The 13,029-nt window shown below is 46.3% G+C and overlaps 1 long non-coding RNA gene across 2 annotated transcripts; it reads right to left on the bottom strand.

The window, feature by feature from the left end:
* Positions 1-494: 494 nt before the first annotated feature.
* Positions 495-12,934, bottom strand: LOC113263705 (uncharacterized). 2 transcript variants are annotated; one of them, XR_006410770.3, is made up of 4 exons: positions 12,519-12,934; positions 7,702-7,818; positions 4,355-4,444; positions 495-962 (listed from the first exon to the last, which is right to left on the bottom strand). It is a non-coding gene; the product is annotated as an uncharacterized LOC113263705 (long non-coding RNA). The 2 variants fall into 2 exon arrangements; XR_008956067.1 differs by lacking the exon at positions 12,519-12,934 and adding an exon at positions 7,933-8,016.
* Between the last annotated feature and the right edge of the window lie 95 nt (positions 12,935-13,029).

Raw genomic sequence — 13,029 nt, 5'->3', positions numbered from 1 at the left:
GCCCCAACCCAGAAAAAACAAACAAATGTCCATCAATAGTAGAATGGATACATAAATTGTGGCAGATTCATAAAATGGGATTTTATATAGCAACAGCATTAAATTACAGCATGTTATGCAAAAGCATGGATGAATTTCACAAATGGAATGTTGAGAAGGAAGACACAACGGAGAACATGCTGTCTGATTCCATTTACACCCAAAATGAAAATAGACAAAACCATTTTAGTAGAACTCAGGATAGCAGTTATTTTGTGCAGCGGCGGGGGGGCGGGGGAGGGGAGCTGGGGGAAAAAGTGCCTAGGATGTGAGCTGAGGAGCGTTTCTGGTGTGCTAGTGAGGGTCTGTTTCCTGAGCTGGGCAGCGATGGGGTGAACATTCATAAACTGTGTACACGTACTTTTCTGTATATGTGTATACATATATTATGCTCCAGGAAAAAGTTTAAAAAAAAAAAAACAACAAAGGAGGGAGGACAAAGTTGGAGGACTTGAGACAGAGGATGTTAATGACTCACAGACCTTTGCTGAAAGACCCCAACCCCTTCGGTTAGGAAGTGGGAGTGGGATACGAGATGCCAAACTGAGCTAAGAAACGGGCAAACGTGCTGATGAATCTATTTGAAAAACGGGGGTGCTCAGAAAACCCACTGGAACTAGAATACTATGGGATAAGAACGTGAAATATAGAAGAGGAGAAATTGGACAGGAATCTTCTATGTTTTTCACATTTCTAAGAACGATAAGGAAAATGATGAGTTTTATACTTCATAAAGTCACGTTAAGAATTTAATTTCTAGTGGCACCTGGGTGGCTCAGTCGGTTAAGCGTCTGCCTTCGGCTCAGGTCATGATTCCAGGGTCCTGGGATCAAGGCCCGTGTTGGGCTCTTTGTTCGGCGGGGAGCCGACTTCTCCCTCTCCCTCTGCCGCTTCCCCTGCTTGTGTTCTCTCTCTCTCTCTCTCTGTCAAATAAAGAAATACGATATTTAAAAAAAATAAGAACTTAATTTCTAAATGAGTAGAAAAAGATGTATAACTTCTAAACCAGTAAACAGGGTGGGGGAACATAAAGAAATCTTGATTGACCCAACAGAAAACTAAAAAGAATGTGGGGAAAAAAGCAAACGAAAAGCGTGGCAAGCAGAAAATACAAAACAAAGTGATAGAAATAAGTAAAAAATCTTCAGTAATCTCTATAAATGTGAATAGTTTAAATGTGTCTTTTCTAAGACATGGATTTTCAAGTATGTTACAAAAGTAAAATTCAGTTGCATGTGGCTACATGTAGAACCTGGGACAGAAAAGATGAGTGTAAAAAGCATGAACAAATATGTATTAGACAAATGCCAACCAAAGTAAAGCTGGGTGTGGCCATATTATATAACATAACATAATATAAACCTTAAAGCAAAAAGCAATTATTAGGTATAAGGATGATTATTTTTTTATAAGATTTTATTTATTTATTTGACACAGAGAGAGAGAGGATGATTGCTATTTAATGATAAAAAGAATAAATCACTAGAAAAATAGAACAGGCATGAACTTACACTTAACATAGCTTCAAAGTATATACATCACCATGGATGGAATGTGAAGAGAAGACAACATCTACCACCACAAGGAGAGACCTTAACACTTCTCTCAGAAGCTGATAGATTCAACTTATAAAAATGTGTAGGAATCTAAGTTTGAGAAGCATGTTCTCAAGGCTAGACGTAGAACTCTCTAACCTTACAATCAGGGGCCGTATTTTTTGTTTTCAAGAACATGTGGAACGTACAACTGTGGCCCCATATTGGACCACAAAGGAAGAGTCAGTAAGTGCCAAAGAAGACGTAGCATTAGACCTAGTGCAAAAAAATATAAAATCACAATCAAGGGGTGCCTGGCTGGCTCAGTTGGTAGAGCACGCAATTTTTTTTTTTTTAAGATTTTTATTTATTTTATTTTATTTTTTTTTTTTTTAAGATTTTATTTATTTATTCGACAGGATAGAGACTGCCAGCGAGAGAGGGAACACAAGCAGGGGGAGTGGGAGAGGAAGAAGCAGGCTCATAGCAGAGAAGCCTGATGTGGGGCTCGATCCCAGAACGCCGGGATCACGCCCTGAGCCGAAGGCAGACGCTTAACCGCTGTGCCACCCAGGCGCCCCAAGATTTTTATTTTTAAGCAATCTGTACATCCAACTTGGCGCTCGAACCCACAGCCCCAAAGTGAAGAGTTGTACGTTCCACCCACTGAGCCAGCCAGGCGCCCCAAGCATGTGACTCTGGGTATTGGGGTTGTAAGGTCGAACCCTAGCCTCCATGCTGGGTGTAGAGATTAGTTAAAAATAAAATCATGGGACACTTGGGTGGCTCAGTTGGTTAAGCGTCTGCCTTCAGCTCAGGTCATGATCTCAGAGTCCTGGAGTCAAGCCCTGCGTTGGGCTCCCTGCTCAGCGGGGGTCTGCTGCTCCCTCTGCCTCTGCCCCTCCTCGCCCCCCCCCCCCGCCTCACCCCGGCACCCTTCCCCCCATTGTGCCCTCTCTCTCTCTTACTCTCTCTCAAATAAATAAATAAAATCTTTTTTTAAAAATAAAACAAAATCACGATCAAGAAGAAAGTCCCCAAATATAGTCATAACTAAGGACACATAGGGTATCTGGCTGGCTCAATTAGTAGAGCATAGGACTCTTTTTTTGTGTTTTTAATTTTATTTATTTATTTGACACAGAGAGACAGAGAGAGCGAGAGAGCACAAGCAAGCAGAGCGACAGGCAGAGGGAGAAGGAGAAGCAGGCTCCCTGCAGAAAGCCTGACCTGGGGCTCAATCCCAACACCCTGGGATCTTGGGGTCATGAGTTCGAGCCCACGTTGGGTGTAGAGATTACTTAAAAAACAAACAAAATATTTTTGAAAATAAAATAAAATAGGACACACAGAGATCAGGGGCTTCCTAATGTGATACAAGGGGAATGACACAATGTAAAATTCCTGTTAAAGATGTTTAACGTGAATCCAATGATAAGAAAACCATCAGACAAAAGAAACAAAGCAGCTGTTAGGCTCTTCTGCACAACAGTTGACCTGGCTTTTTCAAAAATAGCAATATAAATACCTCCCATCCACCCACAAAAGAACAGGGTATTGCTTTAGATTAAAGAAAGTTAATGAGGCATGACAGCCACATGCAACGCATGATTCTTACTAGATTCTGGAGCCCCGAGGGCCCCCCAAATGTAAAGAAATTATTGGGACAACTTGGGACAATTAATATGGACCATCTATGATATAGTATTATTGCATGAATATTAAATTTCTTGTGTGTGTGATAATGTGGCCCTATTTTTGTTGAGTTGCTAGGACTTTCCTCTAACAGAATTCTCGAACCTTTTGATTTTAGGACCCCTGTACATTCTAGAAGTTGTTGAGGACTCCAAAAAGCTTTTGTTTATATGGGTTCTATAAAACCACACTGGCTGAATTAAAAAGTTAAAGCAGAAAATTTTTTTTTGGGGGGGGGGGCGCCTGGGTGGCTCAGTCGGTTAAGCGTCTGCCTTCAGCTCGGGTTGTGATCTCAGGGTCCCGATATGGAGTCCCAGGTCAGGCTCCCTGTTCAGCGAGGAGTCTGCTTCTCCCTCTCCCTCCACTCCTTCCCCCTGCTCACGCTCTTTCTCTCTCTCAAATAAATAAAATCGTTAAAAAAAGAAAAATTTTTAAAAGTTTACTTTACTTAATTTCATTTATTTATTTATTTATTTGACAGAGAAAGAGCACAAGCAGGGGGAGCTGGAGAGGGAGAAGCAGGCTCCCTGTGGGGAGCCTGACGTGGGCCTGGATCCTAGGACCCTGGGATACTGACCTGAGCCGAAGGCAGATGCTTCACTGACTAAGCCACCCAGGTGCCCCTAAAAGTTTATTTATTCATTTAAAAATAACTACATTTCCGGGGCGCTTGGGTGGCTCAGTCGGTTAAGCATCTGAGTCTTGACTTCAGCTCAGGTCATGATCTCAGGTCATGGAATCGAGCTCTGCGTGGGACTCCACTCAGTGGGAAGTGTACTTAAGGAGTGTCTCTCTCTCCCTCTGCCCATCCCTCTGCTCTCTCTCTCTCTCTCAAAGAAATAAAATAAATCTTTAACAACAACAAGAAAACTACAGCTGGGGCACCTGGTTGGCTCAGTGGGAAGAGCGCTACTTTTGATCTCAGGGTTGTTAAGTTTGAGCCCCACGTTGAGTGTAGAGATTACTTAAAATAATCTTAAAAAAAAAAAGTTTCCCAAAAAAACAAACAAAACAAAAACCTTAGTCGGGAGAGTTGTTTGTTTATATTTTTGCAAATCCCTTCCTATCTGACTCGGTGGAAATACCTGGTTCTCGTACGTGCTTCTGCGTTCCGTCTGTTGCTGCGGGCTCTTTCGGTTGAGGTGTATGAAGGAGATCCAGCTTCACACAGATTTCTATTCGGAAAAAGAAGAGGGAGTTTTTTGGTTTTTTTTTTTTTCTTTCAGATTTATTTATTTATTTGAGAGGCAGGGGAAGGGGCGGAGGGAGAGGGAAAAGCCTCAGGTGGACTCCCTGCTGAGAAGGGAGGCGGACCTGGGGCTCGATCTCACCATCCTGAGATCACGACCCTGAGACAAAACCAAGACCCAGGCGCCCCCATCTACCATTTAATTCTTAAAGATCCACGATACCAAAAGCATTTAACGGAGTAGAAGAAAAGTTTTTTTACATGTATGATTTAACTTAAACTGTTCACAGGTATTCTCTCCCACGGTAGTTCAGCATGAATTTTAAAAGATTAAGAGATGAGACAAACAAGCCCACGGGCACACACGGTCAGAGGACCCGGCGTGCGGTCTGTGGCGCCCGATGTTTCACTGTATCAAGACGGGGACCAGACACCGGTGGCCTTTTTTCTTTCCTCCCTCCCTCCCTCCCTTCCTTCCTTCCTTCTTTTCTTTCTTTTCTTCCTTACTTACTTTTTTAATTAAGGCTGTTACTTGATTTTGGGTTTTTTTGTGTTTTTTTTAAAAAGATTTTATTTTTTTCATTTGAGAGAGAGCAAGAGAGCTCAAGCAGGGGGAGAGGCAGAGGGAGAAGCAGTCTCCCTGCTGAGCTGGAAGCCCAGCATGGGACTCGATCCCAGGACCCTGGGATCATGACCTGAGCTGAAGGCAGACACTTAACCATCTGAGCCACCCAGACACCCCACTTACTTGATCTTGAACAAGAAAGTGGCGAGTGGCGTAAAGAACTGAGAGTGTGCTTCTGTTATGAGACTTCTTCCCCTTACCACTCCACACTTCAAGGTCAAGGTACAATTTGGGGAGAAAATAGTGTGCTATATCTAGTTAGTTGTGTTATCTACTAGTACACCTTTCTAGTTTGTTTTCCCCACACTGAGCAATTCTCCAATCCTTTGCAGGACTGAACGTCCTACAATGTAACTTAATTCTGACACCATCTACCCGGAGACAGCGTCAGATCCCACAGGATAGGGGCTCACTCCCACCAGACTGATGCCAGTTGCAGATCTGGGAAGCTTGAACTTCTGATCAACGAGCTCTAAATGGGGGATTCCTATGACCCTCTCCTCTGGTCCCATAATTTGCTGGAATAGCCCACAAAACTGAGGGAAATGTTGGTTTACATTGACCCACTTATTATAAAGGGTTTAAAAAGGATTTAGATGGACAGTCAGATGAATAGGTACTTAGAGTGAGGGCCAGAGGGTCCTGAGCAAAGGAGCTTCTGTCCCTCCTTATGAATAACAAAGGACACTCCTGTCACTCAGGGAATTCCCAGGGGTTTAGGAGCTCTGTGCCTGGGACTGGAGACAAAAAGAATCATGCCCAGATAGAAAATCTAAGAAGTTACACTTTAGGAGATAAGACTTTCATTTGAGTTGAAGTCGAATGCCTGTCTAAACCACTGATCTTGATTGAGTTAGAGAAAATGATGCGTGATTTGTCCAGATGTGCACATTGCTTCCATGTAAAAAATCAGCTTTCTAGCTCCTTTTATTAAAACATATTCTGATCAAATAATCTTACGCAAGAAAGATAGCCTAGCTTCAAGACTGCAATGTAAAAACAGAGAGCAAACGATTGATTTTCTGCTCAGTTATCAGGTTTAGGATCTTTACAAGAAGTGTGTTAGCTCCCAGGAGCAAAGCTATGGGGCTGGGCCAAAAATTTCTTGTATTGTCCTTGAGCATGAAAAATGGTCAGCTGGCCGGTTGTACGCGGTTCACGCTGGTCCTCCCACAAACGGCCCCGTGACTGTCACGGGGTTGTGTTCACCCAGTGTGAAGCACAAGTTCTAATGTCGCCCTTTTCCATGAAAATCTGGATCTGCTAGTCCTCTTTGTTGCTCACATCAAAGTATCCACTGCCTGCCGAGGGGCAGCAAGTCTTACGTCCAAGCAGGTGCTCCTCACCAGATGCCTCTATCTTTTCTTCCTTTCTTCCAATGTATCTTTGCATGTGGTTATTATGCCCACCAGGAGTAGTTTCTTTTTCTGGAGAATTCTAATTCTGGACCATGCTCCCATTTGTCAGCTTTTCGGTAAAGGACGGCTGCTCCGGGCTGACCAGGTAGCCAGGCTCTTGGGTTGTAGGGCTACCTTGGGGAGTCCTGGGACTCATCCCTGTGCCAGGCCTGACCACAGTACTTCCCCGGGGGGTGCATCGGGGCATGGTGGACACCACAAACACCAGGGTCACTCCAACTTGCATGGGTCGATCTGGACCAAGGCCCAGGAAGCTTTTCTGCTCCAGGTGTCTCGGTGCTTCACTGCCCAGCCTCAGTTTCCTGTGTTTCCTGGTCACTGAGACTGGGTGAGACCCCATGGCGGGGGTAGGGGGGTTATTCTTTAACCATAACAAGATGTACAGGGGCTGCCTGGCTGGCTCAGTCAGTAGAGCGAGTGACTCCTGGTCTCCACATCGTGAGTTCAAGCCCTGCCTTGGGTCTGGAGCTTACCTTAAAATAAAATCTTTAAGAAAAAATGTACAACTGCTTGTTTTTTAAAGGTTCATTGTAATGTGGAATCCAGAACAACATCAATGTGCCTTTCCCACTCTGTGACATTCACGTCTATTACATTCAAGTTCTTTCTCGACTAGATTTTTTACCCATGCATAACGTTTTAACATCATGTATTGGTCACCTGGAAAATACTGGGTCACTGAGTTATGCAGATGTTCTAAAAATTGACACATTTCATTACACCATATGAAAAAAAAAATCACACTTGGTGATGCCACCAATCTCATTAGAAACATCTTCAAGAACCGGGAAGCTCTCAAGCTCAGGTCGTAAATACAAGTTTTACAAAATTTCAGTATTCCTTTGAAAGTTCACGTTTTATCATGGGCAACAAATACTGTCAGTTATTTCCTTGAAGTGACTGGCTCATTTCATTCTTTCTTGAGAAAATATCTGTCAAATATTCAAGTCTGAGTAACTATGGTTTCCCTATCTGCTGTTCTTTCCAGTTAAAATAGTGTTTTATGAAAAAAGCAGCTGCTTCATCTCGAAAACTCAAATAAACCTAAGGGCTTTTCCAGAAGACAACGGCGTACCTGGGTCTGCTCAACAAGTACTTTATAGGTACTTCCCACTTTTACTAGACAGGCTATTCAAAAGCGGTAAACCCGAGAGTTCATTTTTAATAACATTATTAATTTTACTGCTTTATGAGAGATACCTTCATACTTTTTCTTAAAAGCCAACGAGTGCACGTGGTGGGTAATAAAATCACCGCTCTGATGACTGGGTGCCTCCGTGTCCTGATTCGCGGCGAAGCGCCAGCAGTTTTCCCCACCTGTGCAAACAATAACACAGTCGGAAAGGCATGTGACTTCTCAGGAACGGTATGAAAACAGTTTTGCCCTCCGGGATACCCCCGCCCCTCCCCCTCCAGGGCCGCGGACCACACTTTGAAAACCGTTGCTCTAGGTGGCACCATCTTGTCCTTATCTCCACCTGACTTTACATTAAGTTCTCCTCATTCGTCCTCCTGCGCTCCTAGGACCAGGGCGGCGGCGCCAAGGCGGCACGCGGCGGGGGGGGGGGGCGGGGGGGGACGGGGGGGGGTCTCCCGCCGAGGGGCGTGGCCAGCCGGCAGGCAGCCCGCACTGCCCGTGGGGCCCCTCACCCTTCTTTCCTGACCTCACTTCCTCTTCCCCTCCCCCAGCCCCTTTAACCCTTCACTTCCCCCGGGGTGAAAAAGAAGCGAGGGGAAAAGCCTCCCCGTGAAGGAAGCCGCTGGAGTGACTTGTGCTAAGTTACGGGGGCGATTTGTTTTAAAAAATAAAAAATCTACATCTTGATTGTTCTTTTTCTGCTTTTAAAAGTAATAGATGCTTGTCACATAATATTCAAACCACACAGAATTGTATATAGTAGAAATTGAGAGTCTCCCCTCAGCCCCCCTCCCCCATGCTCTCTCTGGTTTATGTGCCTTCAATTTTTCGCATATATGTGTTTTTCGTATATATGTATGCAACTTTCTATTTTCACTTAACGTACCACATTACAATATTCCGCCTCAGCAAATACAGATCTACCTCATTCTTAATATAACTGACAATGGACATTTAGTCATTCCTAATTTTTCCCTGTTATAAACAGTGCTGCAGCGAACACCTTGGTCTTTTATGTCTCTAAACAATCTGGGGAGTATTTCCATGCTGTCAGTCCTTCAAAGTGGAATTTCTGGATGAAAGGGTATGTGCATTTTATAAAAGGATGGATGCTACCCAATTACCCTCCAAAGAGATGATACCAGCTAAGACTCCCTCCAACCACATCCACTGTATTTTGAAATCACCTCTTTACACATCCATCTCCCTGACCCCCCCCCCCGCCCCGTGGCTTGAGGTCCCCTTGGGAATGGAGTGTGTCCTCTTGTCCATCCCTGGGACACAACTGTTACATGACAGGAGCTCATTCATGTGAATGAATGGGTAATATTACCAATAGCACTGTTAAGAAAGAAACAGGCCCAAAATGGAGTTATTTGTGCTAAGCCCAGTGTCAGCAAACCAATACTTGATACCTAACCCAATGGCAATTTTAGCCCCTCCCAGGAATCTGGGAGTCAATCTGGAATTACCTGGTCAGCACTAGGGAGGTGATCTGCCTGATAGATCCCTTCCGTCCTCCATAGGACGGTGATTTTGTCTGGAAACAATCTACTCTTTGCTAGAAACTTCCTTTTCCTGCCCTCTTCTGCCTATAAAAGTCTTTCATTTTGTACAACTATTCGTAGCTCCTATCTACCTGCTAGATGGGATGGTGCCCGGTTCATGAATTATTGAATAAAGCCAATAAGATCTTTAAATTTTACTCCGTTGAATTTTAACACCGCCAACAGGTTTCCATTAGGTGTGTCAGGCACCATTCTAAGCATCTTGTCTGCCCAAAATTCTTTAATCGAATAACTTCTAGGAGTATGTGTTGTTATAACCCTCATTTACAGACGAAGAAACTGAGGCTGGGAAGTTAAGTGACTTGCCCAGGCAATGAGACAGTAATGACTAATAACTTCAGCAAACAAGCAGAAACCTTAATGCTCGAGGAATCTGCTGCCCGCAGGGTAATGACGCCCCTGGTTCTTTTTTAATGCCTTTTCAGTCATTTCCCTTGCTCCAGCTTCTGGATCTCCTACTTTATTAGGGATTTTTAGGATTCACTTAGGCAACCGGAGAGAACATTTCATAAATAGTATCCTAAAATCTTCCAAGTTCAGGGGTGCCTGGGTGGCTCAGTCGGTTAAGTGCCTGCCTTTGGCTCAGATCGTGATCCCTGAGTCCCAGGATCTAGTCCCAGGATCAAGTCCCGCTTCCCGCTTCCCACTTCTGGGATCCCTGCTCAGCAGGGAGTCTGCTTCTCCCTCTCCCACTCCCCCTGCTTGTGCTCTCTCTCTCTCTCTCTGTCAAATAAATAAATAAATCTTAAAAAAAAAAAAATCTTCCAAGTTAGTTTCTGGACCCCGCCTGTTATTGTCCATAGATTTCTTTGACAAAGTTAAAATCAGAGTAGTATATGGTGCTCTTTTATGGGGGGGGGGGGTGCTGGAGAGTTGTTTACCTTGCATGGTAACTTAGGTATACACGAATGCTGTGTGCTCCTCACCCCCAGTGCAGGCTTGAGAAGGTGGGCTTGACCACTGGGGGGGTGGGGGGTGGGAAGAGTCCACTTGATGGAAGGAAGGGGCCGTGCAAAGGCTCAGAGTCAGGGACTATTCAGGGGAATGGCTAAATATAGAATTCTTGGGGAGAGGAAATAGTAGAAGAGAAGGATGGTGAGGGAGGTGAAGGCCGGGAAATGTTACTAGTGTTCAGACTTGACTGTGTGGGGCCTGGAGAGCTACTGCGGAGAGCTGGCTAGGGAGTGACTGCTCAGGGCTGTGCAGCAGGGCTGCGGCAGTGAGAGTGGGAAGGGGAGGGAACAGACTGCTGGCAGGGACATAAGTTTAGAAATGACCATAAATAGCTCTGCTATCAACACACCCCCACCCCCACATACCCTACCTTCTTCTCCTCTTTTCTGATTTCTAATAATGGCATGACTATTCTTCTAGCCCCAGGGATGGAAGTCTGAGTCACTCTGACTCCTCCCCCTGCCCGAGTCCAGCCAGCGGCGATTCCTGCTGATTCTATCTCTCCACCACCTCTGGAGTCTTGAGGGTCCTGCCAGGACCTTGTGTGAGGCCTGGCCCTGGTCAGGGACTCTGACCTCCCCTGCCCAGGCCTGATCCCCTAGTGCCAACGTCCTCTCACAGCTGTTGCCAGATGTTACCCCCTGCCAACAAACACACCGCACAACAAATGACCTTCAGTGTCCACCTGGGTGAAGTGCAAGTCCCTCCCCTCTCCCAGAAGGCCGGTCCAACCTCCTCCCAGATCCTAAATATCCTTAAGAGCCAGCTTGATGGGCGTTCCCGCCCTAAACCAACGAGGGTCTCCCCTATTAGAAGTAACTTTGTCTTTGGTGCTTTGCTTGTCACCTAAGCCCCTCTTGGGACACTTCCTTCTTGTGCCTGGTTTGTGTGAGGGCACAGCTGTGTGTCTGGCTCTCCAAAGGTAGAGACCGAGTTTGGTGCCTCCATAGGGAACTTGCATATGACCTCGTCTCAATAACTAATTGCCATTTGATTAAAAACATGGGAGGGTGGGAGTTTCCAATTCTGCTGACCCCCGACTGGAGCGTCTGAGCATTTTTCCCTTAAATACCATCTTTCTATGAAGTGGCTTTCCGGGCCAGTAGCTAGCACTGCCAGGAATTCCAAACAAGTGCAATAAATGGGGACTCTGTTTTCTCCTTTCTTCTTAAAAGAGCAACAGACTGTGAGCCAGGTATATGGGTATGAACCAGAGTTCCGCTGCTTCCCAGCTGTGTAACTTTAAGTGTCCTAACCTCTTTGAGCAAATGTCAGCTGTCTCACCCAAACAGGCACTGTGTGGGGAAGGCTGGCATGCAGCTGGAGCCCTGGGAGGCGGGGAGTGAGAGGCAGTTTCATCTGAAGACCTTGCTTCACTGCCCTGGGCTTCTGCTGTGTGTGCAAAGGATACAAGTGCCCCCACCCTCTCTGCAGGAGTTGGCTGAACTCCAGAACACACTGAGGCTTCAGTGCTGCTTCTCACTAGGGCTTCTGACACCCTAGTCTACCACGCAGAGGAACAGATGAGCCCTTGGGGGGGGGCAGCAATTTCTTCATGGCCATTTCAGAAGTAGTAGTATGAGTAGCTGACATCCATAACCGAATCTCATTGTTTGGGCTAGAAGGATCCTCAGGGGGTCCATTCTCCCAGTTGACCGGTATGGACACTGAGGCCCAGGTGCCTGGTATCAACCAGGATGGCATAAAGGCAAATACCAGAGGCTTCCAAGGTCTTTAACTGTGTTTTGAACAAGAGGACTGGGAACACAGTGAAAGACATCATGAGTCATTCTGGGACAGGCTGGCCTAAGATCAGGCCTTCCACTGAGACCTCAGACTTTGCAGGGGAGGGGTGTCCAAAAGCAACCTCCCCTTGGATCCAGTCTACTGGATCTCAGGGCCAAAGCAGTAGCTCTGCCTGGTTGGGACAGGGAGAAGGAAGCAGTGAAGTCAGTAATTCAAGGTCGCTTTCTTGGCCCAGCCCCATCTGGCAATGTTGACTGTGAGGCAATGAAGGGGAGAGCTGGGGACACAGGGCAGAAAGAGGTTGCTAGTATTTGGAGTGAGTTGGTGTGACCGGGAAAGTGGGGCTGGGGTCAGATTTTTCTAAATAAAACCCAGCCCCAGCTGGTGTCTCATTTCAAGAACATGGCCTATGAGACTTTGGTTGCTGATGACAGAATCAATCAGTATTGTCTTCCACATGCAAACAGGCGAAGATGGAACTGTCCGCCAGCGTAGACCCTGAGCTTCTGCGGGACAAGCTGCACAGGACTCAACTGGATCGTGATAAGCGTAACTACAACCGTTGAGCACAGGGTGTGCCCCAAGCCTTTTCCTTGCCTTAGGTTACCCACCTTTCCTGGCAGCTCTGTGGTCGTCATAATTACCATTTCGGGGCCGGAGAAAACAGACTCTGGCTAGGCTGAATGACTTCGAGGATTAGCTGCGGAGAAGAGATTTCAGCTCTTGACTCGGGTCGGTCTACACAACTCGTGGAGTGGACAGGGGTGTCTGAGCGCGAACTTGAGGAGAGCCGACGTGCCCGTGGTCTTAGTCCAAGAACACGCAACTCGCCCTCGGTTAATGCGAAGGAGTTTCAGGCCAGCCAACGCGAAGGGCGCAAACGTTTGCTCACTTAGGGGGTTTAAGCTGATTTGTCAGCAACTGCCACCCAGGTTTAAATAGGGCATCCCGGAGAGAGGGGTTTAGACTCACTAACAGCTGCCCTAATTCCCCACCTCCCGCGCCCGCTCGCGGGTCCCCGCGGGTCTCTCAGCCTGTCTCAACAGCCCCTTGGCGCCAATGGAAGCGCGCGCCGGGCGCTGGGGCGGGGTCCGGCGGGTGCGGGGGCCCCCGGAGGAGGCC

This window comes from Ursus arctos, unplaced genomic scaffold (assembly GCF_023065955.2).
Source record: "Ursus arctos isolate Adak ecotype North America unplaced genomic scaffold, UrsArc2.0 scaffold_28, whole genome shotgun sequence".
Lineage (NCBI taxonomy): Eukaryota > Metazoa > Chordata > Mammalia > Carnivora > Ursidae > Ursus > Ursus arctos.
The sequence above is the reverse complement of the archived record's forward strand: the minus strand, read 5'-3'. Positions and strand labels throughout refer to the sequence as shown.